At 46.6% G+C, this 21,783-nt stretch overlaps 1 protein-coding gene across 8 annotated transcripts in view; it reads left to right on the forward strand.

Moving 5' to 3' along the window:
- Positions 1-4,949: 4,949 nt before the first annotated feature.
- The window catches only part of SLC8A3 (solute carrier family 8 member A3), a 125,059-nt gene continuing 108,225 nt past the window's right edge, over positions 4,950-21,783 (forward strand). For 2 of the 8 annotated variants that reach the window (XM_054068457.1, XM_054068458.1), the window contains exon 1: positions 4,960-5,598. The gene's annotated coding sequence lies outside the window, so the exon portion shown is untranslated. Of the gene's footprint in view, positions 5,599-21,783 lie in introns of all 8 variants that reach the window. The other 6 variants (XM_054068451.1, XM_054068454.1, XM_054068452.1 and 3 more) reach the window with 6 other exon arrangements.

Genomic DNA, 21,783 nt, shown 5'->3' on the forward strand with positions numbered 1-21,783 from the left:
CTGAGAAAATGAGCATATCACCAGAAGTATTAATGCTGATTGCTGATTACTGGTCACCACATTTGAAAGGAGCCTTCTGGTTGTGCCCTTTGTCCTGGCAGATACCTCAATGCTGTAAGAAATAGTGTCTCATTGGTCCTTCCTGGGAAAAAAACATTATTAAACACCTCCAAAAAAACCCCTCATATTTTGTAACAGAGTTGCTATTAAGCTATTGCTCTAAGATGCAATAAAGAAGGAATGTCTCAACCTGAAAAGGTCTCCCTGAACACCACCTGTGGTTGGTATTTAAAATGCTGGAAAAATCCCCTTTAAATGAGTGCTTGTTTCCTGCGCCAGGATGCACTGGCTTGCCAGCCCTTGTCTCAGGGTGTTTGCCCTGAGTGTGTATGCTCCAGCACAGATGTCTGCTTTCTCTGCAGTGGTCAGTTTATGGATCAACACAGTTTCTGAAGCCAATGCTAAAATGGAAAAATTCAGAATTAACTTGTGTCCTGGATTCCACCACGATCAAAATCTGGTCATGAGGTGTGCCCTCACTCTTCACTGTCAAGTGGATTCTTTGGAAGATGTCACTTCTCACTGGAAGTTTTCAAGGGTTTGCGTGGCCCTGGACTCCCAATGACTGGCTGTCTTTAGGGATCTGCGCGTGTGGTGTCTGTGTGTGGATGTCTGCGTGTGTGTCCTGTGTGAACTTCCTTTGGGTCCTTGTTCACTTGAACAGAATACCCTTGGACAGCCCAGACCAGGGTATGTTTGTGGTATCAGTCACCTATACAGGGGCTTGTCTCTACATTGTTCTGCACTCAGCCGTGATGATGGTGAAGATGATTGCACAGAGAACTGCCCTTCCTTCTGAGCCAGACCTGAGGAATGTGGGCTCTGACCCCAGACTAAACCTCCTAGGAAGCTCTGCAATGAGACTAGAGGGTCATAACACAACGTACGCCTGTCACAGACACATCTGTGGATCAGAGAGAGCTTAAATCTGTATTTCAGTCCTTCTTGATTAGTGCACAAAGGATACGCAAAGAACGAGCCATGCTTCATCCTTCCTTGTGCATGTGTGACAGAAATCTGTCTGCTATGACCTGTGGAGGAATAGCCCTCTGGTCACAGGAAGCTACATGAAGACAGTGTGGACTGTCCCGGGTGTCCCATGGCTTGTCCAACAGGATCTGGTGCACTGTTGGGAATGTGTGTGTAAAGCCCAGCTTGGCTTACAAAGCAGGCTGGGGGATCGGGGGGAGGAGGGGGGTAAAGCACAGAATTTTACATTTAAAGTGGGTTCATTTGCTATGTAATCATGGATAGCCTTGAAGCTGCCTTCTACATGGTGGTTCCTTTTCTCTTTCCCCTAGAAAGTAATTTTTCCTCAGATTTGGAACTTATTTCAAGGCCCTGCAGATGCATCATACCAATAAATTTCACATTATCCCATCTATTCTGACACAAACGTTAGCAGAGACCTGATGAGGGATGAAAAGCAAAGCTATGAAAAAATAGCATGACGTATAACCCAGGTTCACTAAGACAAAATCTTGAATGAGAGAAAGGGGCTGCTTGCATTCAAGCAACAAGGACAAATGTAGATGCTGTTTGTGGCCGTTCTTGGTTCCTAAGGCCAAGGGCTGAAAAATCGGAGAAGGACAGCAAGGTAGTGGGAGCAATTCCTATAGCCTTATTCATCTAGAAGTATTCCAGGGAGAAGCCAAGCCTGCAGCCTGTGATATCCGCCATAATATAGCTGTAATATGGCCATATCTGCCTGAAATTTTGGATGGCAGCTGTGTGAAATTCTTACCCATAAGTGTGGAATGTGCAGTTGGTGAATGAGGGGGAAGGAATAGATACTTTCTGACCCAGCTAACGCTCCCAGAGTTTCTTCCAGAACATGTAGGGCACTGGCAGGTTTTTTTTGTGGTGATAGATGATGTTGGCCTGGCAGAACAAGTCAATGCCTGTTGCACACGTTGTCTTCATCAATGGTGCTGCCATCAGCTACGTTCTCCTGTCAGCATCTTTATTATCAGCATGGTTGCCAGCAGAAGACTGGATCCATGGGATGCTGAAACCATGAATTAAGTTAGAAAAATTTTTTCTAGCCTTAGATGTACAAGGAAAGGAAGAGCAAAGCCTACACTTCCTGTTCTGCTCCGAATCTCAAGAGCTTGGAGACAGGTTTGAGAGTGGAGTTAAGGTCCTGATTTCTCATGGGAAAAGCACCTAACTGATGCCTTACTTGTGGTTTCAGTTTCAGGTGATCACGGAGGAGTCTGGAGGGGAATGGGTTTTGCTTTATGAATTTGTTGTTGTTGTTGCACAATGTAATTATTAATTATGCTTGTCATTCAGGAAGAGTGAGAAAAGCTTTTCGGAAATAAATAGTGTGTGTTCCTTTGATATGTTAGTATTTGATAGTCTTCCAGTGGTTTTGGTTTAGGTGAGGTATCACTTGAAACATCAACTGATCTTCAAATATATTAAAAACTGACATTCAGGTTTGTTTAGTGGTATTGTGCTAAGCAGCCTGGGAGTTTTAAATCTCTATATTTTATTAGCTAAAGAAAACATAAACAAAAGGGTTTAATTTTTTGTCTTACTTTTTATAGTAGTGTTCTATAAGGGATTTGGATGCTTTCATTCCAAGTTAGTACCTTCCAAGCTCACCTTTAAGACTAAGGAGGTAAAAAAATTCATATACTCCCTCTTGTGATGAACAATTTCTGCAACATAAGATCATCCATATGGAAGGGAAAAAAAGAGAGAAATACTGGGGAGCATTTCTTAAGTGTATTAGGCATGATTTTATGTACTGGGTTCAGAAGATAAGGTTGAAATGAAAAATTTGTGTACAATAACGATCTCTATCTCTTTGAAGTTATTGTCAATTGTAAATTTCTGTGCCCGCCCCCCCCCCCGGGCTTGTTCCCACTGATGAGCAGTTTGTACCACTGTTTCTTGACTCCAGACCTTCTCTGGGTGAGTCTTAAACACAATGGCTGTTTTGAACCACCTGATGATGGGCTATGGGTTAGGAGAGCTCCCCCATACCACCTGGGGAAGTTTCCTTCCCTCAATATCAGAGGGGACTGGAAAGCTGCTGCCCTTGGAGTCTGTTCTCCCTGGCACGTTTGGAGGTGACCTCCTGGAGATCAGGTGACACTGGCGGGCATCGGGGTCCCTGCATCCACTCAGTCTTGGATTTCAGCCACTGATGCTGCTCTCTTGATTTTATGTGTTGACGTTAATAAGGGCTCTTCCACAGCTCCAAGAAGACCACTGGGCATTTTAATGCCTTGGCCCACACATGCGCATGTGCCTGTGTGCCCCTAGGCACTAGGAAGTCCTTCCCCTCCCTGGAGTCACACAAGAGCATCATTCAGGTGTGTAGCCCTGTGCGGGGCTAGCCAGAACCTTGAGCTCGGGCCCCTCGGCATGTGTTAGATCTCACCTTGTCTTCTGGCCTGCATGCATCCTGTGCCACGTTCCTGTGTGGTACATTGCTTTGCTTGATTTATCTGGGGAGATACAGGGCTGAGTCTGGGATGCATAGGCAGTTCTGCAGTCTTTTGTACTGTCATCTTCTACTTGTTCACTCCACTTGGCAGCAACCACGAGCTCTCGCTCCATCCCCACTGGCCCTCTGTCTCTGGCTGTTCATGGTTTACTCTAACAACAGTAAGTAGCCAGACCAGGATGGGTAACTGCTCTTCCAGGTCTCTGGATCCCTTTTTTTGCTGAGGTGTGGGGCCAGGGCTGTTCTACTGAGGTGTAACCAGAAAACTCCAGCTAACTTTCCGGGAGTTGGTGGTCTGTGCTTTCCTGCATGGGACCACAGACCATTTGCAGCTTTCCTTAAAAGCATGAAGTAGATGCAATTATTTCACATGTCACTCTCCCAGTAACTGTTCTGTTTCCCTTTCCCCTTCCCTCTTTGTACATCCCCTGTCTGTGCCTGATAGGGTAAAAGCCATTGCCTTGTGTGGGACTTGAGCTCAGGTTTCTCATGGCAGTTTACACAGCTGTTTTTAACAGGGACGGTTTGCACTTGCACAAGTGCTCAAGTCTCAGCAGGAAGCTTCTGCTTCCTCATCGTGTCACAGGGTAAAGGGAGTCATTGGGAACAACAGAGTGGGGATGGCTTCTCTCTGGAGGATGAAACAGCTCATCCTTTGGCAGAATGGCCCTGTGTCAGGAATCGTTGCCTTATAGCACATGGGCTTACTGGTTCTTTAAGTAAGTGAGAAGCGATGCTAGAAGGTAAATCTCCTGGAGGCACATGTGTGCCTGTAACTGCTGTGGCTAAATCGGGGAATCGCAAGAAGAGACAAACCTGTGTGCAAACATCACAATGTACCTTGTGCAAAGCATAAAGCTACTGTTCTGTTCCACTACCCTGGAAACCAGCCTCCAGTCATCTTCTGCCAAAGTTAAATGGCAACTTTGGAGGCAACGTGTATTTTTTACCTTAAAATGACTTGCTGTCTCACAACTTGTTATTTGACTTTGGTTAAAAAAAAATGACTGGGTGGTTTCTGCAAGCACAGACCGAAGCATGCAGCTTCAAATGGGAATGCCAACACCAACTCAGCCCATGTAATTACGTAGCCTATATTTAACCTCTCAGAATTGTTTGGCAGATGCTTTAAATTTCAGATATGCAATCAATATCTTCTGCTCTGAGGCTCAACTACCATGGTCTTCCCCTCCCTTGCTTTAAATACATGAAGTCAAGTCAATATACTTGGAGGGTAGAGGAGTGATCGCAGCTCAGTGAGTGTATATTTCTATCTGTATATACTGGTGGAGATATCATAGAGATGTGTGTGTGTATGTGTGAGTGCACGTTACATGCCTTTATTTAGTTTGGAAAGGGTTTGCTCCGGTTTCGTCATGCCTTGCTTTAAACAATCTGAAAATCCTCCCCTGGATTCAGAAGAATAAATATGCATGGCTTGTAATTCTGTTGCAGCTCTCGCTCCCAGCTGATAGGGTGACGTGGAGTTTGGAGGCTCACAGATTGGCTTTTTGATTTGGCTTCTTGCTGCAGTTGTGCAAACCTCGCTGGCTCCCAGAAATCAGGCTCAGTGCTTTGCTGTGCACCGTAATGCTGGGAAGCCTGGACCGAGACTCGATGGTGTGAGAGCGGGAGCAGGGAAAGCCCGGCAGATTCAGTGCCAATCTGGGGTACAATCCATTTTCTCATCTTCTCTCCCTCGACCCCCGTTCATCTCCGTCCTCTTCCCCCTTCGCCAGATCTCCCTTCCCTCGCCAAACTCCACCGCACGGAGCTGAAGATCGAAAGGCTGGTGGATTTATCAACATTTTACCTCCACCCCCCACCCCCTTTTCCAGATGCACCTCCCCGCTCACCCTGACAGCTGCAAAAGAGAGCTCAGGTTTTGTAGCCAGCGAGGCAACTTGGACTGACATGCAAAGGCGACCCCCCCCCGTGCCCGCACACCCCGCCGGTGAATCACCTGGAGATGCCATGAGCTCCCTTTAGGAGCCGGAAGGATTTGTACTGGGGAGACAGCGGGGGCCCCCAACCCTCCACCAAAAAAAAATAAAGTCAGGAAAGCAACCAGGAAAGGGGTAAGTACGAGGGTGCCCCCCCGGCTCCGTAGGAGACCCGAGGCTGCCGGGGAAGTTTCAGGGCTTCACGCCGGGGGTGGGGGTGGGGGGTGCGGAGGGCTCTTTGCTGTTCACCCGCCGGGAGAAGGGGATTTAACGTTGCCCAGGAGCTGGGAGCTTCCTTCCTTGGCGGTGTTTTCCCGGAGCCGTCTGTGTGTGTGTGTGTGTGTGTGTGTGTGTGGCTGCGCGCTGCGGGGGGAGGGCTTCGCCTCCGGAGCGGGCGCTGCGGGATGGATGTGCGCTGGGAGGGGGCACTGCGGGGCCTGGGAGCCGGGAGCAGCCCCAACACCGGCATCCCTGCCTCCCTCCTTCGCTCTCTGATGCCCGAGCAGCGGCATCCCTCCCTCCTCCATCCCTTCCTCCCTGATGCCCCAATACCGACATCCCTGCCTCCCTCCTTCCCTCCCTGATGCCCGAGCGCCGGCATCCCTGCCTCTCTCCATCTCTCCCTCCCTAATATCGGAGCGCCGGCACCCCTTCCTCCCTGATGCCCGAGCGCCGGCATCCCTTCTTCCATCCATCCATCCATCCATCCATCCATCCATCCATCCCTCCCTCCCTCCCTCCCTCCCTAATTCCCAAGGACCAACATCCCTGCCTCCCTCCGTCCCTCCATCCCTCCCTCCCTGATGCCCGAGCGCCGGTTTCCCTTCCTCCCTCGCTTCCTGATGCCCAAGCACAGGCATCCCTGCCTCCCTCCATCCCTCCCTCCCTGATGCCCAAGTACCGGCATCCCTTCCTCCCTCCCTCCCTGATGCCCAAGCACCGGCATCCCTTCCTCCCTCCATCCCTCCCTCCCTGGTACTCAAGCACCGGCATCCCTTCCTCCCTCCATCCCTCCCTCCCTGGTACTCAAGCACCGGCATCCCTTCCTCCCTCGCTTCCTGATGCCCAAGCACCGGCATCTCTGCCTCCCTCCTTCCCTCGCTGATGCCGCGGCCCGCAGGGATGCCGGGGAGGCTCTGCCGGACGGGCGAAGTGCCTCTCATGCAGTGCTATAAATTTCCTTAAAAAAAAAAAAAAAAATAAATGTCTTTTTTTAATTAATTTTTTTTCCGCCCCGGGCGGGGGTCCCACTCAGCTGTCGCGCTCCATCTGCTGGGGCTGGCTTGTTTACCCTGGGTGTCAAATATAGCTGCTGCGCCAGGCTCTGCCCTAAATAGGGCACGGGGCCGCTTGCGGGGCCCCCGCAGCCCCCGGCTGGCAGGGGGAGAGAAATTATACACGCACACACACGCTGACCTAAATGTTGGGTAATTTCATACACTTCCTTCCCTCACAGCCTTATTTCAAGGCTTTTGTTTTATCTCATCAGTGCCTAAAGTAACGGTTGCCCGGGGTGGGAGATGAAAACCTTGCAAGTGTTTTGGTTTTTGGTGTTTTTTTTACAGTTATTCTAAGATATGAGGCTGTGGCAGCTTCTCCCTCGCCCCCCCAACCTCCCTCCCCCCCCAAGTGGAGCTCTAGCGTAATGGTTGGGTTTGTGGCTCCTCCGTTTGTTCCTGGGCTTGTTCTATGTATTTCACCCTAAAAATGTGTTTCAGATTTAAGGTGAGACGCTAGAGGAACAGTGGGGGTGAGAAGGGGTGCCTTATGCACATCCCTTCCTCATGTTTGTATATATATTCCTTTAATTTCTCACATCTCTTGTAGAGCCAAAGGGTGATTTTGTTGAGCTGTTTTTTATTTCTGGAAAGGACAGGGCTGGAAGACTTAGGTAACAGTCAGCAGCATCTTCCCATTCAAGAGTGGTCATCCTGCTCCCTGGGTGCCTGGCAGGTGGCCCGGGAGAGCAGAGCTGGCTTTGGGGGACTGCTGAGACACAGAGGCTTTGAAGGTGCTCACTGGATTTGCTGCAGTGGGGAGAGGCATCGCTCCCCCACGGCACAAGCATTTCTAGGGAGTCCCTAATCCTGCTCTGTGCACTGCTGTTGCAGGCATTTGTTTACCCTGATCACGATTTAACTAAGAAAGTAAGTCATGTTTGGTTCTTATGTTCAGGCTTCTGTGGTCAACTGGAACAAGACTTGTTTCCTGAGCTGAAGCAGCGATCTTAGAAAAGAGCACGTCCAGCTGCTGCCAAGGGCTGGTTGGGGAAGAACAAGAGCAGCCCAGGAGCCCTGAGTGCTGGTGCTAGCATGCAATGTGATGACAAGCAAAGCATTTACCCCCCCATTGTAAATAAAAAGGATGTAGTATCAACCAGGATGGAGAAGGAGAGGACTGAGTGGGAATAGATAGAGTGCTGTAAGTAAAAGGTTCAGTACAGCAGTTCTAGTAAGCTGATAGTTCAAGCATTTCCCAAATGCCCAAGGCATGACAGATTGTGGTACTCCTGCTGCTGAAATCCTGTGTGAGGGCAGTGGAAATGCAGGTAGGCTCCCAGTCTCTGGCAAGCTTCCAGTGTTCTTCTGGGCACGTTATTTAATCTCCCTGGGTCTCATTTGTGTTGTTAATGCTATTTTTCTGCTTGTGTGCAGATATGGTGAGGACATGGTTGCGATAACTAGTGGGTGATGGGGTGCAAGAGGGATGGTGGATGTGTAGCTCGCCATCCTAACACACTCTGCATAGTACCTGTCTCTTGCAGACAGATTTTCCCTTTCCTCTGCAAAGCTGCCACCTGAGAAGATGGCACTGGGGATTGCAGTTGCCATCACCAGGTAGGATGGTCCTTTCCATAGCCCTGGGCAGTGTGGGAGGTGTGCTCTGAGCTGTCTCAGACACCGGCACCCAGAATAGGACAGAGCATGTGGAGTGGGGTACCGAGCTTGGCCAGTCTGTGTTCCACAGGCTCTTGCCGGGCTGGTGCAAGGGCAGGAGCTGCCCGGCCTGACCAGAGCAGACCCTGTTGTTGGTTCGTCATGGTGGTCAAAGGGCATGTAGGTCACTGTTCCTTGGCTTGGCTGACTTGTAGGAAGGAAGGAGGTACCCTGACTTCTTCTGGAGCTGGTGGGACTGAAGTAGATGTGGCTGGTCTGAGTGTGGCAGATGGTATGGTATTGCTGATAGGACAGGAGAGGGTTTTTCTAAGGTTCTGGGCTGACCTGCTGCCCTGTCGTGGCGGATCCCGCACACATCCTTTGATTTCAGAGGGTCTTTCCTGCGATAGGCATCCTTTATCCCCAAGGCAGGGAAGTGCCGTAACAGAGTGTGTCAGCACTTTTTATTAGAAACCAAGTTAAGATGTATTCCATCTGCCAATATTTTCAAGTGAAGCACTGTACAGATAAATGGTCTGTCTGTTAGGTTTTTGTTTGCTTGTTTTAAACAAACAGCATCAGTCTCCTCCCCTAAGCTTCCCCAATGACCAAGTGGCGTTGACAAATAGTTCCTTGTTCTTTTTTGCTGTCATGTTTCAGATGCCTTTCATGTGCTTCAACAGTTAAAAGGAGATGGTTTGGGTTGCTAGCCAAATTTCCTTTTTTTTTTTTTCTTTTAATCAGGCAGCAATATCTAATTCTATATATAAATAAAAAGTGGAGGAAATTAAATTACACAGACAAAACCATCTTCTTAATAGGGAAAACCCCTCTGAAGCCAGGAAATTGATAGTTGTGATGCTGTCTACCGTCACCCACTGTGTTTAGGAATTGTGGCATAGATTAATACCGTTGTTGATTTACTGTTTAGATAACGGTAACTCCTAAAGGCATCAGGCCGGTTGGGGGCTCATGTTTCAAAGTGCCATACAAATGTCTAATAAATTATAGTCGGTGTCCTGAAGAGCTTAATGCATTGAGAGATACATGAGTTCACAAGCTGTTCTTGGGGCACCTTTAGAACACTTTCTGCGCTGCTGAGCTCATGGTCCTGCATTTGCTGATTTCAGTGATGTGAGGCTGTGAGGTTTGGGGCTGAAGACAAGCTTGCTGTCCCTGCTCACCTCCAGAATGAAATCCAGAAACCAACTTGAGCCTCCTGCAGCTTAAGTGGGCCGCCAAGTGGCTTGGGAACCAAAATTGGATAGTAGCTGGCTTCACTCTTTCCTTTCTGCTCTCTCTGCTCTAATGCTTTAAACTGGAAGCTCTAAATGAGGGTCATCACAGATGTGCATGCTCAAAGTTCAGCACAATGGCCTCCCAGTGTCCCCTCTAGGCGTTTCTGTAGCAGGATGTGCAGGAATAGCAAGGCATTGGGCAGCAGGGATGCGTGATGCCATTCTGAAGGTACCACTACCACCCCATCATGCCAGTGTCGTAATGAGAAGACCCAGGTGCCATTGTTCCTGTGGCACAACATTGTAAAGTAATTAGTTCACCCCATAAGATGCATTTATAAACAGATGATGATCATGCCGCCGTGCTCCTTCAACTCTCAATTTTCTGGTAATACTGTCTTTAAATCTGCTTGCTGGAGCCTTTGATCACACAGCTGAGCCGTCACTGATACATCTGACAGTTGACATCATGGGAGAGAGGGGAGCTTAGGGCTCTTAATGTTTCTTTTATGATAGCTTGTTTTCTAATGAAACACTCCAATGAGGATTTTCCCTCATAATAAATCAGGGAGCTTTTCCAGAGCGCTCTGATTTAGGGAGAAACGTCTGTTTCCATTCAGCATTTCCATTCACTAGCAGATTATTTCAAGGCTGCAAAACTGGACTTTCTCTGTTTGCTTCCTTCCTCTACTCCTCCATCTTTTACCTAAGCCTCCTAACTCAGGACAGCAGCAGAGGCGGCCAGGTCAAGACCAATCAGAAATGCTAAATATCCTGTGCTGCTAGGCATGTTTTGCAACCAGAGAGGTGTCAAAGGGTTTTAGAAACTATAGACATATGAGAATGCATTGCCTGCACCCAAATCAGGGAAGGCTGCACTGCTTCCGCCATGCACTGCTGGCCTACCCTGGTTGGTGATGGATGGTATGCCCTCCATACTGTTTGCAGTCAGGAAAATTTGTTTTGGGGCATTAAGGCCTGGGTGTGTAGTTTTAACCAACTTGAGGTGGACCTTCCTTGGTGGGAAGTAGTATCTTGATGTTAAGCTTGAAGTTCACTTTAAAAAGCAATCTTAACCTCTTCCATAGTATTGGTTGAGATTGCTCAGTGACCCTTGAATACACGTGTTGATTAGGAAAAAATGGAGGTAGAGGTATGTCTCTAGTTTGTGTATGAGCGTGTTAAATGTTCCAGGAGGTGTTGCAGGACTTGCTGCTGCAAGAGGCAGACCTGCCCCTGTCCATGCCACTAATATCCTTGCCGTGCTTGTCATTTGTACTTTGGTTTCTGCAGCCTTCCCACCCTGGCTGCTTGTTCCTGCTCCTGCCCCAACCCCGGCAGGGTACAGAGGCATGGGTGGCCAGGTGGTGGGTCCAGCTGACTTTTCAGCCAGATCAGTCCCTGGGCTTATTCATAATTGGCCATGCCAATTATGCCAATGAAAAAGGGAGAGCTATTGCGAGTGAGAACAAATGCGCAGAGGTGGAAAATGTTCAGGCTGGCTTAAGAAGCCCTTCTTCCACCTGTAAAACTGTGGTCTGAATTGCCTGCAGTGGTTAAGGCTTGGAGTTGCTTCAGCCTTGAGGTCTGCTTTTGATGAGATGGATAGTCCTGAATGCAAATTAGCTGCAAAGAACCTAAGAGTGATGGGGTCTGCAAGGCACTTCTTAAGCTATTAAGAGGCACAAGAATTAGCAGGGGAAAAAAAGGCGAAATAATTTTTAACATAAGATCTTCACAAGAACATGCACAGGAGTTGATCCTCATTAAAAAAAAAATTAAAATCAGAGAGTGTAGGCCAAGCTGTTTCTCAGATGCAACATGCCAAATGGACTCAGGTTCCTCAAAAAGAGAAGAAAATGAGAACTTCCCGTCTGCTCTCAATTCTTTCAAGTCCCTTGAAAGCTTCACACTAGCACTCAGCACTTCATCAACAACAATCTCTCCATGTTGAAGCCTCCAGACTGCATTCCCTGGCAGTGCAAATGGGAGTGATGCCAAGTGTTTTATTAGGTTTGCACCCACGAAACCCACTAGCAGGGAAGGACCTGGCTCCTTGTCCTCATGTGGTTGCAGCGGGCTAAGTTTATCCTGCTGCCCTGTTCTTGCTCAGGATGTCATACTTAGCCAGTATGTAAGTCCTGCGGAACATGCCTGCCCTGAGGTTAACTGCGGCCCCCGTGGGAAGATCTGAGGATCAGGGTGAAGATCTCAGTGTTGTTGTTTTCGAGGTGCAAGGCAAGGTGGGTGTCTCTGTGTCTGCTTTTACTTTGTGAAGGATGCTGATGAGGAATGATGACATGCTGCTGCTTTTGTTTTGGCAGCCCCCAGACAAGAACGAGCCTTTCAAAGCCTGGGTTATAGGAAACAAGCAGAGGGGATGCTGTTGGAGTTGCACATGATGAGCTGTTCTCCTGTCTGAGGATCTTGGAGACTGGTACACCAGACTTTGCCCTCACATAAACCACCACCTCTCTCACCCTTTAAGCATAACGCTTTCCTTCCATTTTAACCTTCCAGAGTAGTTTCAGGTTCACTTCTTCTAGTAAACGTTTCTTTTTCTCTAACTTAAATAATCCATCTCCCCAAACCTGACCTGACAGATGTTTCCCCAGCAGTGACCCTGTGCATACAGCACACTTCATGAAATCCTGGGAACCCATGGGGAAATGCAGCACCAGCAGTGACCCTGCTGGTGTCTCAGCTAAAAATAAAGCCTGTCCCTCCTGGCAGTGTTGGGGTTTGCTTTTAAGTAGGTAGGCAGTTTTACCCGTTGGCTGCACTGTGCTCTGCTGCCAGGCAGAAGGCACAGCTTAACCTTCAGAGCACGGTGGAGCTGCCTTCCCTGTGGGGAATCACACCAGGAGACTGAAGGTGAGAAGATGCTTAGCTGCACTGGGTGCACCTATGTCATTCCCAGCTTGCCTGTTACCTGCCTAGATGCATCTACTTGCTGCTTCACAACCACTGCCTCTTTCCGCGGCTTTGGCCTTTTCCCTCCTCTGCTTTTCGTTCTTAAATGTATAGATTTATTTATGGTTCTCCAGTAACTGCCTCAACTCCCCAATTCCCACAACAACTCCATGCCTTCTAGCTTCCAGTCTTCCAACTGCATCCCTCACACGTTCAACACCCATTTTGTTTTCTCTGTGTAGCTTTCTGCCTGTCTCTCCAGTCCATAGCGATTTGGCTGCTGGGGTAAAGGAGGAGGTTGGCCCAGTCAGGAAGCACATGCTCAGTTAAGAGTTGGAATTGATGATCTCTAAGGTCTTTTCAAATCTAATGACTGTATGATTCTAAGAAGGACGTTTCCAGTGTTCACCATACAGGCACGTTAATGAGTTCAACAAAAAGGTGGTGGTCTTTCAAATGTCACATTCTTATGTACTTCATGAAATGTGCACTGGTGGTGGCTGGTGGCTTGCTGACTGGCTGGCCAGCACAGGGACCTCCAGTATGTGCTGCCTTTTGCTTGGCTGGTAGCTGGGTATAGGAAGAATCACAGGGTTTGCTGTGGGGGTAAGAGTTAGAGGAAGGGGCAGGGAAGTGTTTGCGTGTGTGTCTGCAGGGATAGCAGGGGGAAGGGAGAATGGGCGGAAGGATTATTGCAGGGTGGAGAGTTGTGGGGATACAGGGCTTATTCATTGAAAACTCAGTTTTATCCATTTGTCTGCTCATCGAGCTTCTGCAACAAAATGGATTAATTTAAAGGCTTTTCTTGTCTTTAAAAGTAGTCATCCTTTTGTCAAAGACCTTTTGTGTTGGAGGGGCTATTCATAAAGGCTTGTGAGGATACGAACAGAGGGACCGCGTATAAACTAGAGAGGGGCAGATTTAAACTAGACATTAGGAAGAATTTCTTCACTATGAGGCATTGGCACAGGTTGCCCAGGGAGGTTGTGGCTGCCCCATCCTTGGAGATGTTCAAGGCCAGGTTGGATGGGGCCTTGGGCAGCCTGATTTAGTGGGATGTCCCTGCCCATAGCAGAGGAGGGGGTTGGAACTGGATGATCTTTAAGGTCCTTTCCCACCCTAACTATTCTATGATTCTTTTATCTGCTTGTGTCACTGACCTGAATGGAATAGTAATGGTGCCTCTTCCTGGGGTAATGCTCTCCCTGTCTCACTGCTCCTCACCTACTGGCAGTTGGGGACTTTTGATCCTGTTCTGGGCAAAGAGTTTTTCCATCACTTCTGACAGGTTTCAGAGGTGACAGGAGTTACTGTCATCAGCAATGGCAGGGACGACTGGGTTTGGGACACTACTGCAGAAGTATGGCTGAGCAAGAGAGGCTTTCTGGGCTGAGGGAGCAGGGGACATGGACAGAGTGTGGAGCAAGGCTGTGAAAACTGGTTGTTTATTCCTGTCTTAGCTGTTGCTCAAGTCAGTCCTTCACTGAAAAGCCCAGCAAGAGAAAGTCACTGTAATTTTCTTACTTTGGCCTTGTCTAGGTGACATTTGGTCTTCAAAGCAAGTAGAACACATCTCAGTTTTATTTTTTCTCTTTACGGAAATGGATGGAAAGATAATTTTTTCAGTGCCCAAAGGGGACTCAAGCTTCTCAGTAAAACTGAGACTAGTATCAATAATAGAGGCTGTACCCCTCAGTGGTACCATAGAGGCTATCCTCTTGTTTTGCCTCAATGGCTTAAGCAGGCCATACAGCAGGTGGCTGTGTGGGATGAGCATGTCATCCAAGCACCTGCATTAAGCTGTTGACTCCTGTCATTGTACTTCCAGGATGAGGCAATTCATGATGCTGATCCAAAGAGACAATGGGCACATGGTGGAGTAAGCAGCTCCAGGCCTTATTTGCTGGGGTCTAGGGTTGTGGGAGGAAGGAGGATTTTCTCCTTCCGTTGTCTCTTTTCAGTGCATTTGGCTGATATGGTCATCTCCCATGACTCAGCTGCTCCTGTTGGCAGGACTAGTTGTAGCAAATTCAGGGCCAGTGTGGAGCACTGGGAGGAGGAGAAACCAGTGCGGGATAGACAGCGATACAATTGGTATGGAACCAGCAAGAAGATGCCCTCAGCTGATGCGTGTGACATGACTTGCAAAGAGGAAATAGGTGAGGTTTTTCTTTTGGAGGTTTACGTTATATAAAACATTGCCAAAGCTCCTCAGGCAGCTCCTCAAGAAGAATAAGCTGGCTCTGTGACTTGGGCTCATTGGACCTATGCTGATTTACACTAGAGAAATCTGGTCCTGAGGACCCTCTGTCTTTTCTCCCTTGCCAGCCTTCAGCTGATGGTATGAAGGTTGACTGGGCTGGAAAGATGGTCCTCACTTTTAAGATGACTCTTTGTAAAAGGAGACTTTTTGAGGGAAGAGTCAAGGAAGGGAAGATGGTGTAAGCAGTTCTCTGAATACAATGAAAATGCTGTTGCTTCCAGTTTGGAGATAAACCACAGCATGGTTATTATATGCTTTGCTAGGAAATCTGATACACGATGCCCTGCATCCAGCTTTCAAATGTTCTTCACTAGTTTCTAGACTTGGTGACTACTGGGAATTATGGAAGTATCATTGCAGGCATGCTAAATGTGGCAAGGAAGGAGACTCATACTTTTCAGACAAGGTGCTTTGTTGTATGCAGCACTCTCAGGCTGGCTCCCGAGTTGGCATACACATATAGGTAATCCTGGTCATTTTCTGTTTTAATCTTCTTGAAGGATAGTCATGTATTTACCTGGCTTAGTCCAGTGGATTTTGGGTGTGGGACCTGTTCAGTGCTCTTGGCAGAAACCAAGAAATAAACCTCATGTCTTTCTTGGGAGAAGACAGCAGTGGCCCCTTGTAGTCATGTTTGGTTTTTTCACAGGAATTTTAAATCATGTTTAGGTGTCCAGTGGAAAATCCATGGTTTCACTGGGGTCAGGGTGTCCAAGTGGGTTAAAGAGCTGCTTCATTAAGCTTCTAACCACCCTCTAAAGTCTGGTCCTTTGTGACACCCTCAGAGAAATATCTGACGCATGTTGAGACCATGGATGGGGCAAAGGGGGAGATCAGGGCTGTTGCAATAGTGTGAGACAAAAAAAATATGAGTATTGAGGGTGACCATCTCCAGATGATATTTCAGATTACCTACCCTTGACAGGACAGAGTGGGGCTGGCAGCCAGGGAGGACAGACCTGCAGCAGAAACACAGACTGAAAGCAAAAAGGTGAACGCCACAGTGAAGAACAAATTTCCGCCTGTCTTTGCTGTAGAGATCAGAGTGGTATATGGCTTTATACATCCCACAAGGAAAGCCATCAGAGGATGCAGGGAGAAGAAATGAAGGTGGGGTAGCAGATAGCCTTGAAACTGCTGCTACTTACTGTAATTGCTGTAGCAGCTCAGCTTCCACTGTTTGTTGTCCGTGCCGTCTCTGCAATTACCATATGGTAAATATGACTTGAGTCTCTAGCAAATAACAGAGCTAATATTAAGAGAGAATTTGTAAACAGCTAGTGCATAAATGAACAAAGAGCAACAAACAGCCTGGACTTATGGAGAACGAATTAATCATGGTAGATGTAGGGCTTTATTTTTTTTAAAACAGTTGCAGAATTAGCAGCTGAAAAACCACTGAAGGATTAAGATATCTAAATTGTCAATAAGAGATATGTGGGGAAATGTGCCAAGTAAAGGGTGAAATCTTGTTTGATAACTGTGTTCAAATGGGTGGATTTACAGGTTTTGGCACCTTCCAAGTGAAGTGGGAGGTATTTTAAGGATAACCCATAGCTCAGTGCATTTTTCATGCCTCCTGCTGTGCTCAGATCTGCAGAAGCAGTGAGCGTGTTACAGTATATTTCACTCCTCACAGCTGGAGATCCTTACTTTTTGGTTGAAACTCTGGAAATCTCTACTTTTTTTCCTTGCACGCCAGTCGACACGGCACACCTCATGCAAGCCCTACCACGTTGGGGGCACAGCAAACAGGCGGCAAGATCTTCGAAAGTGAGCAACACAGTGAGCTTCTGTATATCAATCTCGATTTAATCTTTGTAACACCCCTGTACCTCATGAAAACCTGCTGTACAGCAGAGCTGAGGAGTGAGACTTCACTGCCCAGGCTCAGCTTTCCTGCTCCAGTAAGAGCAGATCTGCTGCTGGTTTTGGATGGAACAGGCACTGAGGTACAACTCTCCTGGATATTCAGCTGCTTCTGACTGCCTTGAAGATGGAGAACTCAGAGGAGATGAAGATAAATGATTAAAGGGCAGCTTGGGCTAATTTATAAAGATTAAAATAAATTTGTGTGCTTTGGCCAAAGAATAGCTGCAGAGGAGAACAGCTATTTACAAGTATCTGAAGCATGTAAATCTCAGGCAGAGAGGAGAATGGTTGAGAGTGCTCCAAGGACAGGATAATGAGAACTAGCAGCATAAATTTTTCTAATTTCATCCTAAATATAAGGAAGATGGCTAAAACCTCTGAGATAAATTACATCATAACAGAGTCTCTATGGGAAGTTGTGGAAATGCTGTCACTTGGGTTATTTAAAACTGAGCTGGACAAAGTGTTGGGAAATAATGTTCGCAAGGGGAACGATGCAGCGGTGGCCCCTGAGGCATGGACCAGACACCTCTTCTGGCTCAGATCTGACTAATTCTGTGAAATCTGTGCTAATTGGGCTAAATGAGAGCCTGTCCTGTCTACTCTGTTTCTGTGCATAGAGGAGCGTAGAAGTCTTCAGTCTAACATGACGAATGCAGTGGTGAAAATGATTTCTGAAGTATAGCCTTTTCCTCCTCCTTTCCCATCCCTGTTTTCTGCACAGTTTCCTACTGCCCTGTTTGTGCTGCTTCTGCTTCCATTAACTTCTTAAATATTTTCTTTCCCACCAAGCCAGGGATGAGCCCTTCTGATGAATAGACTTATGGAGGACTTATAATTTCTGTTGTGCGTGATGCGGCATTTTTGGTAAAAACATTTTTCTTTGTATTTGGGCCAAACAATAAATCCCCAGAAATTTTCTTTTTCCTTAGAGGAGAACCTAAGGAAAAAGAGAGGTCCATTTCCAGAGGATTGGAGCAGTGTGTACCCCAGCTGCCGAGGTTAGCACCTGTCATGACTGGGCTGAGGAGCCCACAAGCCATCCCGGGTAGGGCTTCCTACCTGGCTACTTGTCACATTAAATCCCACACATCACATGGTTTGTTTAGTTGCTTCAAATGAGTGCTTTCTGTCAGGAAACTTGTATTTTCCTTCACCAATTCTGGTTCTAAAGAGGGTGAGATATGACTGCAACACCTTTCCCCCCTTATTTATCACTTAGCCTGTCTCTGTGTGCAAGTAACTACTGGCTTTGCAACACAAATGCAGTGTTGACAACAAATCCCACGATCTTTAATAGTAGCTGTTGCAGGTCTGTTACCAGAGTGCTGAAGAAATGTCGTGAGTTGCGACTGTCATCTTTCCTCTAGGATGCTCTGAGTCAGAAGGTGATAAGTTGCACTCTGATGGTGGCACCTGAACCAGCAGTATAATATGTTGGTGAAGCAGAAGCAGTAAATAACACACCCTGTGTGCCACCACCGGCAGTGCATAAAACATCTTTTACTGACAAGAAGTTTGCCTCACACTGCTGGAATATTTTTTTTCCTTTCATACCCACTCCCCAAATGGTCTTTGCTGCTCTTTGTAAACTAGCAAGACAGAGTGATGAAAAACAGTGCCTTGAAGGCTACTGCGGAGGCGTCAGTGCCTGTTGCTACCCCATGCATTGTTGGGTGGCTACTCCAGGTTGTGTCCATCAGCTGCAGTCTGTTGAACAGGGAGGGGGGCGCCGAATGGATGACCCAGTAACTCCACTTTCTTATTTCTGTCACTCTTCTAAGCCTCAAAGAAATTACTTTCAGTCTCTTCACTGTGCCTTGCAGATCATAGGCATAAAGTCAAGGGCCTGAAGAATGTGCTTGAAAGTATCTGCCCTCTCAATTTGGGGCCATTGGGACTGCAAAGAATGGTGGTTTCAGATGTGCATTTGTATTCAAGTACCTAAAGGCTTGTGCTGTGTTTAGAAATACATCAAATGCAATAAAAAGACTGATGTTTGAAGGTCTGCCTCTAAATGTGCCTTCCCAGTGACCCAAAAGGTGATGACCTTTTGCCAGATGTATGTATTTTTGCCGACAAAGTGCTACAGTGAGCTCCCAGGGCAGTTTGTACTGAGTGCCCTAAGTACAGTAACACTGACTTTGCTTGGATTCTGTACCTGCGCTTCTTCACTTTTTTTTTTTAGAGTGAGGGTCACTACTGAGCACTGGCACAGGTTGCTCAGAGGGGTTGTGGAGACTCCATCCTTCACCCTTAAATTCAAAAACCAACTGGACGTGGTCCTGGGCAGCTGGCTCTAGGTGGCCCTGCTTGAGCATGGGGGTTGGTCTAGATAACCTCTGGAGATCCCTGCTGTCTCCTGTGTGAAATGATCACTTGCAAGTCCTGCAAAAACAACAGTGAGATTGTGTAATATTCATAAAAAGAAAAAAATCCTCATCTAAGAGCAGATAATACTGCTTTTATGCAGGAGAATGACCACTACTAATCTATATGTCAGCCTAAATACCAGGTTTTGTTTTCTGAATGTGAAAAAATCTACAGTTCTGGGGTGAAAAAAAATGAAAAGAGTTATACTCACTGTCCTTTAGCCTGAGGAATCTCAGATGTATGGATGCGTATGGGGAATGGAAGAGCAAGTGCACTGCAGCTCCCAGGGAGGCTGCATTAGCCCACACCATAAATAAGGACTGCTCTCAGAGCATGGCTGTGGCTGCTCACTGAAGGGTTTCCTTTGGTGTCTACCTCCTCCTTTACGTGTCTGTGTGCAGAGCATAAACTGCAGTGTCTATATCCATATATATACCTCTATCTTGTACAGATATTTGTCAGATGGGGTGAGAGTGAGGAAATGAAATGTCCGGCCAGTTGAGTGCAGCCAGTGCAGTACTGGAAGGGGGCAATTAAGTATGGGCATCTTTGTGGCTTAGCTATTTATAGTACTGCTTCTCCAGGAACATTATGGATACTAAAATACAGAAAAAACATCATGGACCAGTTCCCTGGGGCAAGTTGAGTGTTCGGAGGTTGCTCCTAGCCATACACAGACTTGTGCTCCATTTGAGTCAGCCCCTGGGATCACCAAATGTAACTGCATTCCATCACTGCAGCATTTCTATAAAGGATTAGTAAACCTTAATTGTTTGGTCCATTAACAACTATTTACCTCAGTAGAATTGTAGGAACTACTCAAATTAGTAGAGACGCCATCCTGTAGTTATTAAAAGACTTGCTAGACTGTTTATGGTAGCTTTTTACATGATCTTGAGAGGAAAAAACAAAGCTGCTTCTGACACATAATGAAGGGGTTATTCTGTAAGCAGCTAATTCTGGGTTTTGACATGTTTACTGTGAAGTGCAAAGCAGCAAGGACCTACAGCTCCCTGCCATAACTTTTCCATAGAGCCAAACTGCAGGGATCTGTCATGGCCTAAGCATGAGTTGCAGGGCTTTTTTTTTTTTTCTCATAAAACTTAGCTAGCGCGGTAGTAGGGAGCTGAACTACCTATTGCTGTGCAATAACCCGTGTAAAGTCGGTTTGGGATCCATGGTTGTGCTTGTGTCAGATAGGCATGTGCCGTCAGTGTGATGGTTTAAGGCCAGGTCTGTGCTTGGAAATTTGCATTTGCATCTGACAAAACAGATCTAATTACACTGCTCTGGCTTTTGGCTTGGAGGTGGATGTTAACTTACACACTGAGTAGTCTTGTACTGATGAGGAAAGGGTTTAATAGTGCTTGAATAAAGACAATTGAAAAGCATGCTTTGTTTTGTATTAAATATTTTGTTTTAGTTTGGGTAAGAGGGGGAATGTGAATTAGATATAATACCTCTTCTGTTGAAACTCAGTTATTTGTGTTCTTTGGCAGAAAGGATATAATTTCAATTTTTGCTGATGCTTATTAAAAAAAGTGCTCAATCAAAAAGCTTTTATGTGTTTTGGAGCTGAGGAATGAGAGACCCTATTATTAAACTGAACCTTATTTCTGTCTCCTCCAGCTTTGGAGTACAGATATAAGATGACACTAATAGCAGCGCTGTATCTGATCTGTTCTGTGACATACACTTGTGGAGCAGACAAACCCCTTGATCTTGAGATGTCTCTGGCTGGCCCTAGAGCAGCGCCCACACGTGAATGGGCCTCACCAGCACTCGGATCTAATAAACAGCCTTTCCTAGCCAGTCGAGAGTCAGGGGAAAGAGGTTATATGGCCACACATGTACTTTGTGCGTCTCATTTATTTAGGGGATGGGAGGGAGAGGGTAGGAGACAGTGGTACCAGACAACCTCTTCTTATTTGCAGGTCAGATCCAAACGTTTTTATGATGGTTTAAGGAGATTTTTGCCTAAATAAGAAATTAATAGGGACTTAAAGAAATGCCTTTGGTTTTGTATTTACTGAAAAGTCATCTTGGGAGCTTGGTTCGTGGAGGTTACATGTTAGCAGTCATCACTGTCTTATGTTGTCTCTAGATTTGATTGCTTGCTGTGAATGCTTTCTTTTGAAAGTATCCTTGCCATTAGAGTCATGTGAGCAGCTGTATACTGAAAGTTAAATTATAAGTCATCAGTATAGTCTTTCCAGCTTCCTACCTCACTGTAGGTCCACAGCAGACAAACCATCAGTCTTTTGAAACTCAGCTATTATAGAAGATGTAAGGAGCTTTATAGTTGTCTAAAAGTCATTTTCTATTGCAGGCTTAACTGTGATAGGTGTGGTCTATGCCACTTTCTGGACTGTCTCCAGAAGTATTTCAAGAACTGATCTTTTTATTTATGGGTTCTATTTATGGATTTATGCATCATGTGGCAACCATTGCCAACTTTTGTAGAGGAAGGAGTTCCCTCTGCTAAAATAACTGTTATGCATCTTCTCAGAGCCTTGCTATTGAAAACTAGCTCATTCTGTTGCATAGATGCTTTCAGCTTTTTCTCTCTCTTTTGCACTGATTGTATGCTTTGAATTTATCCTACCAGACAGGGGACACTTCATTCAGTACTGCTGCCCTTATTAGCAGGTATTCGATGTGATAGCAATAGTAGGGCACAGATTAGTGAGGGAAAATTACATCTGGTCCTGATGGTATAAAGCCAGAGATCATCCAATACCAACTGACTGTTGCTGCAGTCTCCTGTTGTTTGCATCCCGCAGGA

The sequence above is a fragment of the Cuculus canorus genome, chromosome 5 (assembly GCF_017976375.1).
Source record: "Cuculus canorus isolate bCucCan1 chromosome 5, bCucCan1.pri, whole genome shotgun sequence".
Classification (NCBI taxonomy): Eukaryota; Metazoa; Chordata; class Aves; order Cuculiformes; family Cuculidae; genus Cuculus; species Cuculus canorus.